At 38.8% G+C, this 21,943-nt stretch overlaps 1 long non-coding RNA gene across 1 annotated transcript in view; it reads left to right on the top strand.

Moving 5' to 3' along the window:
* LOC127068726 (uncharacterized) overlaps positions 1-21,727 on the top strand; it is a 71,161-nt gene extending 49,434 nt beyond the window's left edge. The window contains exons 12-15 of the long non-coding RNA XR_007783152.1: positions 7,839-10,258; positions 15,869-17,628; positions 18,619-19,388; positions 21,369-21,727. This is a non-coding gene — a long non-coding RNA (uncharacterized LOC127068726). The remainder of the gene's footprint in view (positions 1-7,838; positions 10,259-15,868; positions 17,629-18,618; positions 19,389-21,368) is intronic.
* Positions 21,728-21,943: the final 216 nt, after the last annotated feature.

Below are 21,943 nucleotides of genomic sequence, written 5' to 3'. Positions count from 1 at the left end.
TCTACAAAGCGGAAAGGAATACTATCAGGTCCACGTTAATGGAATTAAATGTACATTAAGAAACAAGCAATTAGAAGATTGTCCTGCCTCCCGTTCGAGATATATCGAACTCCAGAAGGCGGAAAGGAACACGATAAGGTCCACGTTAATAGAATTAAATGTACATTAAGAAACAAGCAATTAGAAGAGTGTCCTGCCTCCCGTTCGAGATATATCGAACTCCAGAAGGCGGAAAGGAATACGATAAGGTCCACGTTAATAGAATTAAATGTACATTAAGAAACAAGCAATTAGAAGAGTGTCCTGCCTCCCGTCCGAGATATATCGAACTCTAGAAAGCGGAAAGGAATACGATAAGGTCCACGTTAATAGAATTAAATGTACATTAAGAAACAAGCAATTAGAAGAGTGTCCTGCCTCCCGTTCGAGATATATCGAACTCTAGAAAGCGGAAAGGAATACTATAAGGTCCACGTTAATAGAATTAAATGTACATTAAGAAACAAGCAATTAGAAGAGTGTCCTGCCTCCCGTTCGAGATATATCGAACTCTAGAAGGCGGAAAGGAACACGATAAGGTCCACGTTAATAGAATTAAATGTACATTAAGAAACAAGCAATTAGAAGATTGTCCTGCCTCCCGTTCGAGATATATCGAACTCCAGAAGGCGGAAAGGAATACGATAAGGTCCACGTTAATAGAATTAAATGTACATTAAGAAACAAGCAATTAGAAGAGTGTCCTGCCTCCCGTTCGAGATATATCGAACTCTACAAAGCGGAAAGGAATACTATCAGGTCCACGTTAATAGAATTAAATGTACATTAAGAAACAAGCAATTAGAAGAGTGTCCTGCCTCCCGTTCGAGATATATCGAACTCTAGAAGGCGGAAAGGAATACTATAAGGTCCACGTTAATAGAATTAAATGTACATTAAGAAACAAGCAATTAGAAGAGTGTCCTGCCTCCCGTTCGAGATATATCGAACTCTCGAAGGCGGAAAGGAATACTATAAGGTCCACGTTAATAGAATTAAATGTACATTGAGAAACAAGCAATTAGAAGAGTGTCCTGCCTCCCGTTCGAGATATATCGAACTCTAGACAGCGGAAAGGAATACTATAAGGTCCACGTTAATAGAATTAAATGTACATTAAGAAACAAGCAATTAGAAGAGTGTTCTGCCTCCCGTTCGAGATATATCGAACTCTCGAAGGCGGAATGGAATACTATAAGGTCCACGTTAATAGAATTAAATGTACATTGAGAAACAAGCAATTAGAAGAGTGTCCTGCCTCCCGTTCGAGATATATCGAACTCTAGACAGCGGAAAGGAATACTATAAGGTCCACGTTAATAGAATTAAATGTACATTAAGAAACAAGCAATTAGAAGAGTGTCCTGCCTCCCGTTCGAGATATATCGAACTCTAGAAGGCGGAAAGGAATACTATAAGGTCCACGTTAATAGAATTAAATGTACATTAAGAAACAAGCAATTAGAAGAGTGTCCTGCCTCCCGTTCGAGATATATCGAACTCTACAAAGCGGAAAGGAATACTATCAGGTCCACGTTAATAGAATTAAATGTACATTAAGAAACAAGCAATTAGAAGAGTGTCCTGCCTCCCGTTCGAGATATATCGAACTCCAGAAGGCGGAAAGGAATACGATAAGGTCCACGTTAATAGAATTAAATGTACATTAAGAAACAAGCAACTAGAAGAGTGTCCTGCCTCCCGTTCGAGATATATCGAACTCTACAAAGCGGAAAGGAATACTATCAGGTCCACGTTAATGGAATTAAATGTACATTAAGAAACAAGCAATTAGAAGATTGTCCTGCCTCCCGTTCGAGATATATCGAACTCCAGAAGGCGGAAAGGAACACGATAAGGTCCACGTTAATAGAATTAAATGTACATTAAGAAACAAGCAATTAGAAGAGTGTCCTGCCTCCCGTTCGAGATATATCGAACTCCAGAAGGCGGAAAGGAATACGATAAGGTCCACGTTAATAGAATTAAATGTACATTAAGAAACAAACAATTAGAAGAGTGTCCTGCCTCCCGTTCGAGATATATCGAACTCTAGAAGGCGGAAAGGAATACTATAAGGTCCACGTTAATAGAATTAAATGTACATTAAGAAACAAGCAATTAGAAGAGTGTCCTGCCTCCCGTTCGAGATATATCGAACTCCAGAAGGCGGAAAGGAATACGATAAGGTCCACGTTAATAGAATTAAATGTACATTAAGAAACAAGCAATTAGAAGATTGTCCTGCCTCCCGTTCGAGATATATCGAACTCCAGAAGGCGGAAAGGAATACGATAAGGTCCACGTTAATAGAATTAAATCTACATTAAGAAACAAGCAATTAGAAGAGTGTCCTGCCTCCCGTTCGAGATATATCGAACTCTACAAAGCGGAAAGGAATACTATCAGGTCCACGTTAATAGAATTAAATGTACATTAAGAAACAAGCAATTAGAAGAGTGTCCTGCCTCCCGTTCGAGATATATCGAACTCCAGAAGGCGGAAAGGAATACGATAAGGTCCACGTTAGTAGAATTAAATGTACATTAAGAAACAAGCAATTAGAAGAGTGTCCTGCCTCCCGTTCGAGATATATCGAACTCCAGAAGGCGGAAAGGAATACGATCAGGTCCACGTTAATAGAATTAAATGTACATTAAGAAACAAGCAATTAGAAGATTGTCCTGCCTCCCGTTCGAGATATATCGAACTCCAGAAGGCGGAAAGGAATACGATAAGGTCCACGTTAATAGAATTAAATCTACATTAAGAAACAAGCAATTAGAAGAGTGTCCTGCCTCCCGTTCGAGATATATCGAACTCTCGAAGGCCGAAAGGAACACGATAAGGTCCACGTTAATAGAATTAAATGTACATTAAGAAACAAGCAATTAGAAGAGTGTCCTGCCTCCCGTTCGAGATATATCGAACTCTAGAAAGCGGAAAGGAATACGATAAGGTCGACGTTAATAGAATTAAATGTACATTAAGAAACAAGCAATTAGAAGAGTGTCCTGCCTTCCGTTCGAGATATATCGAACTCTAGAAGGCGGAAAGGAACACGATAAGGTCCACGTTAATAGAATTAAATGTACATTAAGAAACAAGCAATTAGAAGAGTGTCCTGCCTCCCGTTCGAGATATATCGAACTCTAGAAAGCGGAAAGGAATACTATAAGGTCCACGTTAATAGAATTAAATGTACATTAAGAAACAAGCAATTAGAAGAGTGTCCTGCCTCCCGTTCGAGATATATCGAACTCTCGAAGGCGGAAAGGAATACTATAAGGTCCACGTTAATAGAATTAAATGTACATTAAGAAACAAGCAATTAGAAGAGTGTCCTGCCTTCCGTTCGATATATATCGAACTCTAGAAGGCGGAAAGGAACACGATAAGGTCCACGTTAATAGAATTAAATGTACATCAAGAAACAAGCAATTAGAAGAGTGTCCTGCCTCCCATTCGAGATATATCGAACTCTAGAAAGCGGAAAGGAATACTATAAGGTCCACGTTAATAGAATTAAATGTACATTAAGAAACAAGCAATTAGAAGAGTGTCCTGCCTCCCGTTCGAGATATATCGAACTCTAGAAAGCGGAAAGGAATACGATAAGGTCCACGTTAATAGAATTAAATGTACATTAAGAAACAAGCAATTAGAAGAGTGTCCTGCCTTCCGTTCGAGATATATCGAACTCTAGAAGGCGGAAAGGAACACGATAAGGTCCACGTTAATAGAATTAAATGTACATTAAGAAACAAGCAATTAGAAGAGTGTCCTGCCTCCCGTTCGAGATATATCGAACTCTAGAAAGCGGAAAGGAATACTATAAGGTCCACGTTAATAGAATTAAATGTACATTAAGAAACAAGCAATTAGAAGAGTGTCCTGCCTCCCGTTCGAGATATATCGAACTCTCGAAGGCGGAAAGGAATACTATAAGGTCCACGTTAATAGAATTAAATGTACATTGAGAAACAAGCAATTAGAAGAGTGTCCTGCCTCCCGTTCGAGATATATCGAACTCTAGACAGCGGAAAGGAATACTATAAGGTCCACGTTAATAGAATTAAATGTACATTAAGAAACAAGCAATTAGAAGAGTGTCCTGCCTCCCGTTCGAGATATATCGAACTCTAGAAGGCGGAAAGGAATACTATAAGGTCCACGTTAATAGAATTAAATGTACATTAAGAAACAAGCAATTAGAAGAGTGTCCTGCCTCCCGTTCGAGATATATCGAACTCTACAAAGCGGAAAGGAATACTATCAGGTCCACGTTAATAGAATTAAATGTACATTAAGAAACAAGCAATTAGAAGAGTGTCCTGCCTCCCGTTCGAGATATATCGAACTCCAGAAGGCGGAAAGGAATACGATAAGGTCCACGTTAATAGAATTAAATGTACATTAAGAAACAAGCAATTAGAAGAGTGTCCTGCCTCCCGTTCGAGATATATCGAACTCTACAAAGCGGAAAGGAATACTATCAGGTCCACGTTAATGGAATTAAATGTACATTAAGAAACAAGCAATTAGAAGATTGTCCTGCCTCCCGTTCGAGATATATCGAACTCCAGAAGGCGGAAAGGAACACGATAAGGTCCACGTTAATAGAATTAAATGTACATTAAGAAACAAGCAATTAGAAGAGTGTCCTGCCTCCCGTTCGAGATATATCGAACTCCAGAAGGCGGAAAGGAATACGATAAGGTCCACGTTAATAGAATTAAATGTACATTAAGAAACAAGCAATTAGAAGAGTGTCCTGCCTCCCGTCCGAGATATATCGAACTCTAGAAAGCGGAAAGGAATACGATAAGGTCCACGTTAATAGAATTAAATGTACATTAAGAAACAAGCAATTAGAAGAGTGTCCTGCCTCCCGTTCGAGATATATCGAACTCTAGAAAGCGGAAAGGAATACTATAAGGTCCACGTTAATAGAATTAAATGTACATTAAGAAACAAGCAATTAGAAGAGTGTCCTGCCTCCCGTTCGAGATATATCGAACTCTAGAAGGCGGAAAGGAACACGATAAGGTCCACGTTAATAGAATTAAATGTACATTAAGAAACAAGCAATTAGAAGATTGTCCTGCCTCCCGTTCGAGATATATCGAACTCCAGAAGGCGGAAAGGAATACGATAAGGTCCACGTTAATAGAATTAAATGTACATTAAGAAACAAGCAATTAGAAGAGTGTCCTGCCTCCCGTTCGAGATATATCGAACTCTACAAAGCGGAAAGGAATACTATCAGGTCCACGTTAATAGAATTAAATGTACATTAAGAAACAAGCAATTAGAAGAGTGTCCTGCCTCCCGTTCGAGATATATCGAACTCTAGAAGGCGGAAAGGAATACTATAAGGTCCACGTTAATAGAATTAAATGTACATTAAGAAACAAGCTATTAGAAGAGTGTCCTGCCTCCCGTTCGAGATATATCGAACTCTAGAAAGCGGAAAGGAATACTATAAGGTCCACGTTAATAGAATTAAATGTACATTAAGAAACAAGCAATTAGAAGAGTGTCCTGCCTCCCGTTCGAGATATATCGAACTCTCGAAGGCGGAAAGGAATACTATAAGGTCCACGTTAATAGAATTAAATGTACATTAAGAAACAAGCAATTAGAAGAGTGTCCTGCCTCCCGTTCGAGATATATCGAACTCTAGACAGCGGAAAGGAATACTATAAGGTCCACGTTAATAGAATTAAATGTACATTAAGAAACAAGCAATTAGAAGAGTGTTCTGCCTCCCGTTCGAGATATATCGAACTCTCGAAGGCGGAAAGGAATACTATAAGGTCCACGTTAATAGAATTAAATGTACATTAAGAAACAAGCAATTAGAAGAGTGTCCTGCCTCCCGTTCGAGATATATCGAACTCTAGACAGCGGAAAGGAATACTATAAGGTCCACGTTAATAGAATTAAATGTACATTAAGAAACAAGCAATTAGAAGAGTGTCCTGCCTCCCGTTCGAGATATATCGAACTCTAGAAGGCGGAAAGGAATACTATAAGGTCCACGTTAATAGAATTAAATGTACATTAAGAAACAAGCAATTAGAAGAGTGTCCTGCCTCCCGTTCGAGATATATCGAACTCTACAAAGCGGAAAGGAATACTATCAGGTCCACGTTAATAGAATTAAATGTACATTAAGAAACAAGCAATTAGAAGAGTGTCCTGCCTCCCGTTCGAGATATATCGAACTCTAGACAGCGGAAAGGAATACTATAAGGTCCACGTTAATAGAATTAAATGTACATTCAGAAACAAGCAATTAGAAGAGTGTCCTGCCTCCCGTTCGAGATATATCGAACTCTACAAAGCGGAAAGGAATACTATCAGGTCCACGTTAATGGAATTAAATGTACATTAAGAAACAAGCAATTAGAAGATTGTCCTGCCTCCCGTTCGAGATATATCGAACTCCAGAAGGCGGAAAGGAACACGATAAGGTCCACGTTAATAGAATTAAATGTACATTAAGAAACAAGCAATTAGAAGAGTGTCCTGCCTCCCGTTCGAGATATATCGAACTCCAGAAGGCGGAAAGGAATACGATAAGGTCCACGTTAATAGAATTAAATGTACATTAAGAAACAAGCAATTAGAAGAGTGTCCTGCCACCCGTCCGAGATATATCGAACTCTAGAAAGCGGAAAGGAATACGATAAGGTCCACGTTAATAGAATTAAATGTACATTAAGAAACAAGCAATTAGAAGAGTGTCCTGCCTCCCGTTCGAGATATATCGAACTCTAGAAAGCGGAAAGGAATACTATAAGGTCCACGTTAATAGAATTAAATGTACATTAAGAAACAAGCAATTAGAAGAGTGTCCTGCCTCCCGTTCGAGATATATCGAACTCTAGAAGGCGGAAAGGAACACGATAAGGTCCACGTTAATAGAATTAAATGTACATTAAGAAACAAGCAATTAGAAGATTGTCCTGCCTCCCGTTCGAGATATATCGAACTCCAGAAGGCGGAAAGGAATACGATAAGGTCCACGTTAATAGAATTAAATGTACATTAAGAAACAAGCAATTAGAAGAGTGTCCTGCCTCCCGTTCGAGATATATCGAACTCTACAAAGCGGAAAGGAATACTATCAGGTCCACGTTAATAGAATTAAATGTACATTAAGAAACAAGCAATTAGAAGAGTGTCCTGCCTCCCGTTCGAGATATATCGAACTCTAGAAGGCGGAAAGGAATACTATAAGGTCCACGTTAATAGAATTAAATGTACATTAAGAAACAAGCTATTAGAAGAGTGTCCTGCCTCCCGTTCGAGATATATCGAACTCTAGAAGGCGGAAAGGAATACTATAAGGTCCACGTTAATAGAATTAAATGTACATTAAGAAACAAGCAATTAGAAGAGTGTCCTGCCTCCCGTTCGAGATATATCGAACTCTACAAAGCGGAAAGGAATACTATCAGGTCCACGTTAATAGAATTAAATGTACATTAAGAAACAAGCAATTAGAAGAGTGTCCTGCCTCCCGTTCGAGATATATCGAACTCCAGAAGGCGGAAAGGAATACGATAAGGTCCACGTTAATAGAATTAAATGTACATTAAGAAACAAGCAATTAGAAGAGTGTCCTGCCTCCCGTTCGAGATATATCGAACTCTCGAAGGCGGAAAGGAACACGATAAGGTCCACGTTAATAGAATTAAATGTACATTAAGAAACAAGCAATTAGAAGAGTGTCCTGCCTCCCGTTCGAGATATATCGAACTCTAGAAAGAGGAAAGGAATACGATAAGGTCGACGTTAATAGAATTAAATGTACATTAAGAAACAAGCAATTAGAAGAGTGTCCTGCCTTCCGTTCGAGATATATCGAACTCTAGAAGGCGGAAAGGAACACGATAAGGTCCACGTTAATAGAATTAAATGTACATTAAGAAACAAGCAATTAGAAGAGTGTCCTGCCTCCCGTTCGAGATATATCGAACTCTAGAAAGCGGAAAGGAATACTATAAGGTCCACGTTAATAGAATTAAATGTACATTAAGAAACAAGCAATTAGAAGAGTGTCCTGCCTCCCGTTCGAGATATATCGAACTCTCGAAGGCGGAAAGGAATACTATAAGGTCCACGTTAATAGAATTAAATGTACATTAAGAAACAAGCAATTAGAAGAGTGTCCTGCCTTCCGTTCGATATATATCGAACTCTAGAAGGCGGAAAGGAACACGATAAGGTCCACGTTAATAGAATTAAATGTACATCAAGAAACAAGCAATTAGAAGAGTGTCCTGCCTCCCATTCGAGATATATCGAACTCTAGAAAGCGGAAAGGAATACTATAAGGTCCACGTTAATAGAATTAAATGTACATTAAGAAACAAGCAATTAGAAGAGTGTCCTGCCTCCCGTTCGAGATATATCGAACTCTAGAAAGCGGAAAGGAATACGATAAGGTCCACGTTAATAGAATTAAATGTACATTAAGAAACAAGCAATTAGAAGAGTGTCCTGCCTTCCGTTCGAGATATATCGAACTCTAGAAGGCGGAAAGGAACACGATAAGGTCCACGTTAATAGAATTAAATGTACATTAAGAAACAAGCAATTAGAAGAGTGTCCTGCCTCCCGTTCGAGATATATCGAACTCTAGAAAGCGGAAAGGAATACTATAAGGTCCACGTTAATAGAATTAAATGTACATTAAGAAACAAGCAATTAGAAGAGTGTCCTGCCTCCCGTTCGAGATATATCGAACTCTCGAAGGCGGAAAGGAATACTATAAGGTCCACGTTAATAGAATTAAATGTACATTGAGAAACAAGCAATTAGAAGAGTGTCCTGCCTCCCGTTCGAGATATATCGAACTCTAGACAGCGGAAAGGAATACTATAAGGTCCACGTTAATAGAATTAAATGTACATTAAGAAACAAGCAATTAGAAGAGTGTCCTGCCTCCCGTTCGAGATATATCGAACTCTAGAAGGCGGAAAGGAATACTATAAGGTCCACGTTAATAGAATTAAATGTACATTAAGAAACAAGCAATTAGAAGAGTGTCCTGCCTCCCGTTCGAGATATATCGAACTCTACAAAGCGGAAAGGAATACTATCAGGTCCACGTTAATAGAATTAAATGTACATTAAGAAACAAGCAATTAGAAGAGTGTCCTGCCTCCCGTTCGAGATATATCGAACTCCAGAAGGCGGAAAGGAATACGATAAGGTCCACGTTAATAGAATTAAATGTACATTAAGAAACAAGCAATTAGAAGAGTGTCCTGCCTCCCGTTCGAGATATATCGAACTCTAGACAGCGGAAAGGAATACTATAAGGTCCACGTTAATAGAATTAAATGTACATTAAGAAACAAGCAATTAGAAGAGTGTCCTGCCTCCCGTTCGAGATATATCGAACTCTAGAAAGCGGAAAGGAATACTATAAGGTCCACGTTAATAGAATTAAATGTACATTAAGAAACAAGCAATTAGAAGAGTGTCCTGCCTCCCGTTCGAGATATATCGAACTCTCGAAGGCGGAAAGGAATACTATAAGGTCCACGTTAATAGAATTAAATGTACATTAAGAAACAAGCAATTAGAAGAGTGTCCTGCCTTCCGTTCGATATATATCGAACTCTAGAAGGCGGAAAGGAACACGATAAGGTCCACGTTAATAGAATTAAATGTACATCAAGAAACAAGCAATTAGAAGAGTGTCCTGCCTCCCATTCGAGATATATCGAACTCTAGAAAGCGGAAAGGAATACTATAAGGTCCACGTTAATAGAATTAAATGTACATTAAGAAACAAGCAATTAGAAGAGTGTCCTGCCTCCCGTTCGAGATATATCGAACTCTAGAAAGCGGAAAGGAATACGATAAGGTCCACGTTAATAGAATTAAATGTACATTAAGAAACAAGCAATTAGAAGAGTGTCCTGCCTTCCGTTCGAGATATATCGAACTCTAGAAGGCGGAAAGGAACACGATAAGGTCCACGTTAATAGAATTAAATGTACATTAAGAAACAAGCAATTAGAAGAGTGTCCTGCCTCCCGTTCGAGATATATCGAACTCTAGAAAGCGGAAAGGAATACTATAAGGTCCACGTTAATAGAATTAAATGTACATTAAGAAACAAGCAATTAGAAGAGTGTCCTGCCTCCCGTTCGAGATATATCGAACTCTCGAAGGCGGAAAGGAATACTATAAGGTCCACGTTAATAGAATTAAATGTACATTGAGAAACAAGCAATTAGAAGAGTGTCCTGCCTCCCTTTCGAGATATATCGAACTCTAGACAGCGGAAAGGAATACTATAAGGTCCACGTTAATAGAATTAAATGTACATTAAGAAACAAGCAATTAGAAGAGTGTCCTGCCTCCCGTTCGAGATATATCGAACTCTAGAAGGCGGAAAGGAATACTATAAGGTCCACGTTAATAGAATTAAATGTACATTAAGAAACAAGCAATTAGAAGAGTGTCCTGCCTCCCGTTCGAGATATATCGAACTCTACAAAGCGGAAAGGAATACTATCAGGTCCACGTTAATAGAATTAAATGTACATTAAGAAACAAGCAATTAGAAGAGTGTCCTGCCTCCCGTTCGAGATATATCGAACTCCAGAAGGCGGAAAGGAATACGATAAGGTCCACGTTAATAGAATTAAATGTACATTAAGAAACAAGCAATTAGAAGAGTGTCCTGCCTCCCGTTCGAGATATATCGAACTCTACAAAGCGGAAAGGAATACTATCAGGTCCACGTTAATGGAATTAAATGTACATTAAGAAACAAGCAATTAGAAGATTGTCCTGCCTCCCGTTCGAGATATATCGAACTCCAGAAGGCGGAAAGGAACACGATAAGGTCCACGTTAATAGAATTAAATGTACATTAAGAAACAAGCAATTAGAAGAGTGTCCTGCCTCCCGTTCGAGATATATCGAACTCCAGAAGGCGGAAAGGAATACGATAAGGTCCACGTTAATAGAATTAAATGTACATTAAGAAACAAGCAATTAGAAGAGTGTCCTGCCTCCCGTCCGAGATATATCGAACTCTAGAAAGCGGAAAGGAATACGATAAGGTCCACGTTAATAGAATTAAATGTACATTAAGAAACAAGCAATTAGAAGAGTGTCCTGCCTCCCGTTCGAGATATATCGAACTCTAGAAAGCGGAAAGGAATACTATAAGGTCCACGTTAATAGAATTAAATGTACATTAAGAAACAAGCAATTAGAAGAGTGTCCTGCCTCCCGTTCGAGATATATCGAACTCTAGAAGGCGGAAAGGAACACGATAAGGTCCACGTTAATAGAATTAAATGTACATTAAGAAACAAGCAATTAGAAGATTGTCCTGCCTCCCGTTCGAGATATATCGAACTCCAGAAGGCGGAAAGGAATACGATAAGGTCCACGTTAATAGAATTAAATGTACATTAAGAAACAAGCAATTAGAAGAGTGTCCTGCCTCCCGTTCGAGATATATCGAACTCTACAAAGCGGAAAGGAATACTATCAGGTCCACGTTAATAGAATTAAATGTACATTAAGAAACAAGCAATTAGAAGAGTGTCCTGCCTCCCGTTCGAGATATATCGAACTCTAGAAGGCGGAAAGGAATACTATAAGGTCCACGTTAATAGAATTAAATGTACATTAAGAAACAAGCAATTAGAAGAGTGTCCTGCCTCCCGTTCGAGATATATCGAACTCTCGAAGGCGGAAAGGAATACTATAAGGTCCACGTTAATAGAATTAAATGTACATTGAGAAACAAGCAATTAGAAGAGTGTCCTGCCTCCCGTTCGAGATATATCGAACTCTAGACAGCGGAAAGGAATACTATAAGGTCCACGTTAATAGAATTAAATGTACATTAAGAAACAAGCAATTAGAAGAGTGTTCTGCCTCCCGTTCGAGATATATCGAACTCTCGAAGGCGGAATGGAATACTATAAGGTCCACGTTAATAGAATTAAATGTACATTAAGAAACAAGCAATTAGAAGAGTGTCCTGCCTCCCGTTCGAGATATATCGAACTCTAGACAGCGGAAAGGAATACTATAAGGTCCACGTTAATAGAATTAAATGTACATTAAGAAACAAGCAATTAGAAGAGTGTCCTGCCTCCCGTTCGAGATATATCGAACTCTAGAAGGCGGAAAGGAATACTATAAGGTCCACGTTAATAGAATTAAATGTACATTAAGAAACAAGCAATTAGAAGAGTGTCCTGCCTCCCGTTCGAGATATATCGAACTCTACAAAGCGGAAAGGAATACTATCAGGTCCACGTTAATAGAATTAAATGTACATTAAGAAACAAGCAATTAGAAGAGTGTCCTGCCTCCCGTTCGAGATATATCGAACTCCAGAAGGCGGAAAGGAATACGATAAGGTCCACGTTAATAGAATTAAATGTACATTAAGAAACAAGCAATTAGAAGAGTGTCCTGCCTCCCGTTCGAGATATATCGAACTCTACAAAGCGGAAAGGAATACTATCAGGTCCACGTTAATGGAATTAAATGTACATTAAGAAACAAGCAATTAGAAGATTGTCCTGCCTCCCGTTCGAGATATATCGAACTCCAGAAGGCGGAAAGGAACACGATAAGGTCCACGTTAATAGAATTAAATGTACATTAAGAAACAAGCAATTAGAAGAGTGTCCTGCCTCCCGTTCGAGATATATCGAACTCCAGAAGGCGGAAAGGAATACGATAAGGTCCACGTTAATAGAATTAAATGTACATTAAGAAACAAGCAATTAGAAGAGTGTCCTGCCTCCCGTCCGAGATATATCGAACTCTAGAAAGCGGAAAGGAATACGATAGGGTCCACGTTAATAGAATTAAATGTACATTAAGAAACAAGCAATTAGAAGAGTGTCCTGCCTCCCGTTCGAGATATATCGAACTCTAGAAAGCGGAAAGGAATACTATAAGGTCCACGTTAATAGAATTAAATGTACATTAAGAAACAAGCAATTAGAAGAGTGTCCTGCCTCCCGTTCGAGATATATCGAACTCTAGAAGGCGGAAAGGAACACGATAAGGTCCACGTTAATAGAATTAAATGTACATTAAGAAACAAGCAATTAGAAGATTGTCCTTCCTCCCGTTCGAGATATATCGAACTCCAGAAGGCGGAAAGGAATACGATAAGGTCCACGTTAATAGAATTAAATGTACATTAAGAAACAAGCAATTAGAAGAGTGTCCTGCCTCCCGTTTGAGATATATCGAACTCTACAAAGCGGAAAGGAATACTATCAGGTCCACGTTAATAGAATTAAATGTACATTAAGAAACAAGCAATTAGAAGAGTGTCCTGCCTCCCGTTCGAGATATATCGAACTCTAGAAAGCGGAAAGGAATACTATAAGGTCCACGTTAATAGAATTAAATGTACATTAAGAAAGAAGCAATTAGAAGAGTGTCCTGCCTCCCGTTCGAGATATATCGAACTCTAGAAGGCGGAAAGGAATACTATAAGGTCCACGTTAATAGAATTAAATGTACATTAAGAAACAAGCAATTAGAAGAGTGTCCTGCCTCCCGTTCGAGATATATCGAACTCCAGAAGGCGGAAAGGAATACGATAAGGTCCACGTTAATAGAATTAAATGTACATTAAGAAACAAGCAATTAGAAGATTGTCCTGCCTCCCGTTCGAGATATATCGAACTCCAGAAGGCGGAAAGGAATACGATAAGGTCCACGTTAATAGAATTAAATCTACATTAAGAAACAAGCAATTAGAAGAGTGTCCTGCCTCCCGTTCGAGATATATCGAACTCTACAAAGCGGAAAGGAATACTATCAGGTCCACGTTAATAGAATTAAATGTACATTAAGAAACAAGCAATTAGAAGAGTGTCCTGCCTCCCGTTCGAGATATATCGAACTCCAGAAGGCGGAAAGGAATACGATAAGGTCCACGTTAGTAGAATTAAATGTACATTAAGAAACAAGCAATTAGAAGAGTGTCCTGCCTCCCGTTCGAGATATATCGAACTCCAGAAGGCGGAAAGGAATACGATCAGGTCCACGTTAATAGAATTAAATGTACATTAAGAAACAAGCAATTAGAAGATTGTCCTGCCTCCCGTTCGAGATATATCGAACTCCAGAAGGCGGAAAGGAATACGATAAGGTCCACGTTAATAGAATTAAATCTACATTAAGAAACAAGCAATTAGAAGAGTGTCCTGCCTCCCGTTCGAGATATATCGAACTCTCGAAGGCCGAAAGGAACACGATAAGGTCCACGTTAATAGAATTAAATGTACATTAAGAAACAAGCAATTAGAAGAGTGTCCTGCCTCCCGTTCGAGATATATCGAACTCTAGAAAGCGGAAAGGAATACGATAAGGTCGACGTTAATAGAATTAAATGTACATTAAGAAACAAGCAATTAGAAGAGTGTCCTGCCTTCCGTTCGAGATATATCGAACTCTAGAAGGCGGAAAGGAACACGATAAGGTCCACGTTAATAGAATTAAATGTACATTAAGAAACAAGCAATTAGAAGAGTGTCCTGCCTCCCGTTCGAGATATATCGAACTCTAGAAAGCGGAAAGGAATACTATAAGGTCCACGTTAATAGAATTAAATGTACATTAAGAAACAAGCAATTAGAAGAGTGTCCTGCCTCCCGTTCGTGATATATCGAACTCTCGAAGGCGGAAAGGAATACTATAAGGTCCACGTTAATAGAATTAAATGTACATTAAGAAACAAGCAATTAGAAGAGTGTCCTGCCTTCCGTTCGATATATATCGAACTCTAGAAGGCGGAAAGGAACACGATAAGGTCCACGTTAATAGAATTAAATGTACATCAAGAAACAAGCAATTAGAAGAGTGTCCTGCCTCCCATTCGAGATATATCGAACTCTAGAAAGCGGAAAGGAATACTATCAGGTCCACGTTAATAGAATTAAATGTACATTAAGAAACAAGCAATTAGAAGAGTGTCCTGCCTCCCGTTCGAGATATATCGAACTCCAGAAGGCGGAAAGGAATACGATAAGGTCCACGTTAGTAGAATTAAATGTACATTAAGAAACAAGCAATTAGAAGAGTGTCCTGCCTCCCGTTCGAGATATATCGAACTCCAGAAGGCGGAAAGGAATACGATCAGGTCCACGTTAATAGAATTAAATGTACATTAAGAAACAAGCAATTAGAAGATTGTCCTGCCTCCCGTTCGAGATATATCGAACTCCAGAAGGCGGAAAGGAATACGATAAGGTCCACGTTAATAGAATTAAATCTACATTAAGAAACAAGCAATTAGAAGAGTGTCCTGCCTCCCGTTCGAGATATATCGAACTCTCGAAGGCCGAAAGGAACACGATAAGGTCCACGTTAATAGAATTAAATGTACATTAAGAAACAAGCAATTAGAAGAGTGTCCTGCCTCCCGTTCGAGATATATCGAACTCTAGAAAGCGGAAAGGAATACGATAAGGTCGACGTTAATAGAATTAAATGTACATTAAGAAACAAGCAATTAGAAGAGTGTCCTGCCTTCCGTTCGAGATATATCGAACTCTAGAAGGCGGAAAGGAACACGATAAGGTCCACGTTAATAGAATTAAATGTACATTAAGAAACAAGCAATTAGAAGAGTGTCCTGCCTCCCGTTCGAGATATATCGAACTCTAGAAAGCGGAAAGGAATACTATAAGGTCCACGTTAATAGAATTAAATGTACATTAAGAAACAAGCAATTAGAAGAGTGTCCTGCCTCCCGTTCGTGATATATCGAACTCTCGAAGGCGGAAAGGAATACTATAAGGTCCACGTTAATAGAATTAAATGTACATTAAGAAACAAGCAATTAGAAGAGTGTCCTGCCTTCCGTTCGATATATATCGAACTCTAGAAGGCGGAAAGGAACACGATAAGGTCCACGTTAATAGAATTAAATGTACATCAAGAAACAAGCAATTAGAAGAGTGTCCTGCCTCCCATTCGAGATATATCGAACTCTAGAAAGCGGAAAGGAATACTATAAGGTCCACGTTAATAGAATTAAATGTACATTAAGAAACAAGCAATTAGAAGAGTGTCCTGCCTCCCGTTCGAGATATATCGAACTCTAGAAAGCGGAAAGGAATACGATAAGGTCCACGTTAATAGAATTAAATGTACATTAAGAAACAAGCAATTAGAAGAGTGTCCTGCCTTCCGTTCGAGATATATCGAACTCTAGAAGGCGGAAAGGAACACGATAAGGTCCACGTTAATAGAATTAAATGTACATTAAGAAACAAGCAATTAGAAGAGTGTCCTGCCTCCCGTTCGAGATATATCGAACTCTAGAAAGCGGAAAGGAATACTATAAGGTCCACGTTAATAGAATTAAATGTACATTAAGAAACAAGCAATTAGAAGAGTGTCCTGCCTCCCGTTCGAGATATATCGAACTCTCGAAGGCGGAAAGGAATACTATAAGGTCCACGTTAATAGAATTAAATGTACATTGAGAAACAAGCAATTAGAAGAGTGTCCTGCCTCCCGTTCGAGATATATCGAACTCTAGACAGCGGAAAGGAATACTATAAGGTCCACGTTAATAGAATTAAATGTACATTAAGAAACAAGCAATTAGAAGAGTGTCCTGCCTCCCGTTCGAGATATATCGAACTCTAGAAGGCGGAAAGGAATACTATAAGGTCCACGTTAATAGAATTAAATGTACATTAAGAAACAAGCAATTAGAAGAGTGTCCTGCCTCCCGTTCGAGATATATCGAACTCTACAAAGCGGAAAGGAATACTATCAGGTCCACGTTAATAGAATTAAATGTACATTAAGAAACAAGCAATTAGAAGAGTGTCCTGCCTCCCGTTCGAGATATATCGAACTCCAGAAGGCGGAAAGGAATACGATAAGGTCCACGTTAATAGAATTAAATGTACATTAAGAAACAAGCAATTAGAAGAGTGTCCTGCCTCCCGTTCGAGATATATCGAACTCTACAAAGCGGAAAGGAATACTATCAGGTCCACGTTAATGGAATTAAATGTACATTAAGAAACAAGCAATTAGAAGATTGTCCTGCCTCCCGTTCGAGATATATCGAACTCCAGAAGGCGGAAAGGAACACGATAAGGTCCACGTTAATAGAATTAAATGTACATTAAGAAACAAGCAATTAGAAGAGTGTCCTGCCTCCCGTTCGAGATATATCGAACTCCAGAAGGCGGAAAGGAATACGATAAGGTCCACGTTAATAGAATTAAATGTACATTAAGAAACAAGCAATTAGAAGAGTGTCCTGCCTCCCGTCCGAGATATATCGAACTCTAGAAAGCGGAAAGGAATACGATAAGGTCCACGTTAATAGAATTAAATGTACATTAAGAAACAAGCAATTAGAAGAGTGTCCTGCCTCCCGTTCGAGATATATCGAACTCTAGAAAGCGGAAAGGAATACTATAAGGTCCACGTTAATAGAATTAAATGTACATTAAGAAACAAGCAATTAGAAGAGTGTCCTGCCTTCCGTTCGAGATATATCGAACTCTAGAAGGCGGAAAGGAACACGATAAGGTCCACGTTAATAGAATTAAATGTACATTAAGAAACAAGCAATTAGAAGATTGTCCTGCCTCCCGTTCGAGATATATCGAACTCCAGAAGGCGGAAAGGAATACGATAAGGTCCACGTTAATAGAATTAAATGTACATTAAGAAACAAGCAATTAGAAGAGTGTCCTGCCTCCCGTTCGAGATATATCGAACTCTACAAAGCGGAAAGGAATACTATCAGGTCCACGTTAATAGAATTAAATGTACATTAAGAAACAAGCAATTAGAAGAGTGTCCTGCCTCCCGTTCGAGATATATCGAACTCTAGAAGGCGGAAAGGAATACTATAAGGTCCACGTTAATAGAATTAAATGTACATTAAGAAACAAGCTATTAGAAGAGTGTCCTGCCTCCCGTTCGAGATATATCGAACTCTAGAAAGCGGAAAGGAATACTATAAGGTCCACGTTAATAGAATTAAATGTACATTAAGAAACAAGCAATTAGAAGAGTGTCCTGCCTCCCGTTCGAGATATATCGAACTCTCGAAGGCGGAAAGGAATACTATAAGGTCCACGTTAATAGAATTAAATGTACATTGAGAAACAAGCAATTAGAAGAGTGTCCTGCCTCCCGTTCGAGATATATCGAACTCTAGACAGCGGAAAGGAATACTATAAGGTCCACGTTAATAGAATTAAATGTACATTAAGAAACAAGCAATTAGAAGAGTGTTCTGCCTCCCGTTCGAGATATATCGAACTCTCGAAGGCGGAATGGAATACTATAAGGTCCACGTTAATAGAATTAAATGTACATTGAGAAACAAGCAATTAGAAGAGTGTCCTGCCTCCCGTTCGAGATATATCGAACTCTAGACAGCGGAAAGGAATACTATAAGGTCCACGTTAATAGAATTAAATGTACATTAAGAAACAAGCAATTAGAAGAGTGTCCTGCCTCCCGTTCGAGATATATCGAACTCCAGAAGGCGGAAAGGAACACGATAAGGTCCACGTTAATAGAATTAAATGTACATTAAGAAACAAGCAATTAGAAGAGTGTCCTGCCTCCCGTTCGAGATATATCGAACTCCAGAAGGCGGAAAGGAATACGATAAGGTCCACGTTAATAGAATTAAATGTACATTAAGAAACAAGCAATTAGAAGAGTGTCCTGCCTCCCGTCCGAGATATATCGAACTCTAGAAAGCGGAAAGGAATACGATAAGGTCCACGTTAATAGAATTAAATGTACATTAAGAAACAAGCAATTAGAAGAGTGTCCTGCCTCCCGTTCGAGATATATCGAACTCTAGAAAGCGGAAAGGAATACTATAAGGTCCACGTTAATAGAATTAAATGTACATTAAGAAACAAGCAATTAGAAGAGTGTCCTGCCTCCCGTTCGAGATATATCGAACTCTAGAAGGCGGAAAGGAACACGATAAGGTCCACGTTAATAGAATTAAATGTACATTAAGAAACAAGCAATTAGAAGATTGTCCTGCCTCCCGTTCGAGATATATCGAACTCCAGAAGGCGGAAAGGAATACGATAAGGTCCACGTTAATAGAATTAAATGTACATTAAGAAACAAGCAATTAGAAGAGTGTCCTGCCTCCCGTTCGAGATATATCGAACTCTACAAAGCGGAAAGGAATACTATCAGGTCCACGTTAATAGAATTAAATGTACATTAAGAAACAAGCAATTAGAAGAGTGTCCTGCCTCCCGTTCGAGATATATCGAACTCTAGAAGGCGGAAAGGAATACTATAAGGTCCACGTTAATAGAATTAAATGTACATTAAGAAACAAGCTATTAGAAGAGTGTCCTGCCTCCCGTTCGAGATATATCGAACTCTAGAAAGCGGAAAGGAATACTATAAGGTCCACGTTAATAGAATTAAATGTACATTAAGAAAGAAGCAATTAGAAGAGTGTCCTGCCTCCCGTTCGAGATATATCGAACTCTCGAAGGCGGAAAGGAATACTATAAGGTCCACGTTAATAGAATTAAATGTACATTGAGAAACAAGCAATTAGAAGAGTGTCCTGCCTCCCGTTCGAGATATATCGAACTCTAGACAGCGGAAAGGAATACTATAAGGTCCACGTTAATAGAATTAAATGTACATTAAGAAACAAGCAATTAGAAGAGTGTTCTGCCTCCCGTTCGAGATATATCGAACTCTCGAAGGCGGAATGGAATACTATAAGGTCCACGTTAATAGAATTAAATGTACATTGAGAAACAAGCAATTAGAAGAGTGTCCTGCCTCCCGTTCGAGATATATCGAACTCTAGACAGCGGAAAGGAATACTATAAGGTCCACGTTAATAGAATTAAATGTACATTAAGAAACAAGCAATTAGAAGAGTGTCCTGCCTCCCGTTCGAGATATATCGAACTCTAGAAGGCGGAAAGGAATACTATAAGGTCCACGTTAATAGAATTAAATGTACATTAAGAAACAAGCAATTAGAAGAGTGTCCTGCCTCCCGTTCGAGATATATCGAACTCTACAAAGCGGAAAGGAATACTATAAGGTCCACGTTAATAGAATTAAATGTACATTAAGAAACAAGCAATTAGAAGAGTGTCCTGCCTCCCGTTCGAGATATATCGAACTCCAGAAGGCGGAAAGGAATACGATAAGGTCCACGTTAATAGAATTAAATGTACATTAAGAAACAAGCAATTAGAAGTGTGTCCTGCCTCCCGTTCGAGATATATCGAACTCTACAAAGCGGAAAGGAATACTATCAGGTCCACGTTAATGGAATTAAATGTACATTAAGAAACAAGCAATTAGAAGATTGTCCTGCCTCCCGTTCGAGATATATCGAACTCCAGAAGGCGGAAAGGAACACGATAAGGTCCACGTTAATAGAATTAAATGTACATTAAGAAACAAGCAATTAGAAGAGTGTCCTGCCTCCCGTTCGAGATATATCGAACTCCAGAAGGCGGAAAGGAATACGATAAGGTCCACGTTAATAGAATTAAATGTACATTAAGAAACAAGCAATTAGAAGAGTGTCCTGCCTCCCGTCCGAGATATATCGAACTCTAGAAAGCGGAAAGGAATACGATAGGGTCCACGTTAATAGAATTAAATGTACATTAAGAAACAAGCAATTAGAAGAGTGTCCTGCCTCCCGTTCGAGATATATCGAACTCTAGAAAGCGGAAAGGAATACTATAAGGTCCACGTTAATAGAATTAAATGTACATTAAGAAACAAGCAATTAGAAGAGTGTCCTGCCTCCCGTTCGAGATATATCGAACTCTAGAAGGCGGAAAGGAACACGATAAGGTCCACGTTAATAGAATTAAATGTACATTAAGAAACAAGCAATTAGAAGATTGTCCTTCCTCCCGTTCGAGATATATCGAACTCCAGAAGGCGGAAAGGAATACGATAAGGTCCACGTTAATAGAATTAAATGTACATTAAGAAACAAGCAATTAGAAGAGTGTCCTGCCTCCCGTTCGAGATATATCGAACTCTACAAAGCGGAAAGGAATACTATCAGGTCCACGTTAATAGAATTAAATGTACATTAAGAAACAAGCAATTAGAAGAGTGTCCTGCCTCCCGTTCGAGATATATCGAACTCTAGAAAGCGGAAAGGAATACTATAAGGTCCACGTTAATAGAATTAAATGTACATTAAGAAAGAAGCAATTAGAAGAGTGTCCTGCCTCCCGTTCGAGATATATCGAACTCTAGAAGGCGGAAAGGAATACTATAAGGTCCACGTTAATAGAATTAAATGTACATTAAGAAACAAGCAATTAGAAGAGTGTCCTGCCTCCCGTTCGAGATATATCGAACTCCAGAAGGCGGAAAGGAATACGATAAGGTCCACGTTAATAGAATTAAATGTACATTAAGAAACAAGCAATTAGAAGATTGTCCTGCCTCCCGTTCGAGATATATCGAACTCCAGAAGGCGGAAAGGAACACGATAAGGTCCACGTTAATAGAATTAAATGTACATTAAGAAACAAGCAATTAGAAGAGTGTCCTGCCTCCCGTTCGAGATATATCGAACTCTAGAAAGCGGAAAGGAATACTATAAGGTCCACGTTAATAGAATTAAATGTACATTAAGAAGCAAGCAATTAGAAGAGTGTCCTGCCTCCCGTTCGAGATATATCGAACTCTAGAAGGCGGAAAGGAACACGATAAGGTCCACGTTAATAGAATTAAATGTACATTAAGAAACAAGCAATTAGAAGATTGTCCTGCCTCCCGTTCGAGATATATCGAACTCCAGAAGGCGGAAAGGAATACGATAAGGTCCACGTTAATAGAATTAAATGTA

This window comes from Vespula vulgaris, chromosome 1 (assembly GCF_905475345.1).
Source record: "Vespula vulgaris chromosome 1, iyVesVulg1.1, whole genome shotgun sequence".
Classification (NCBI taxonomy): domain Eukaryota; kingdom Metazoa; phylum Arthropoda; class Insecta; order Hymenoptera; family Vespidae; genus Vespula; species Vespula vulgaris.
The sequence above is the reverse complement of the archived record's forward strand: the minus strand, read 5'-3'. Positions and strand labels throughout refer to the sequence as shown.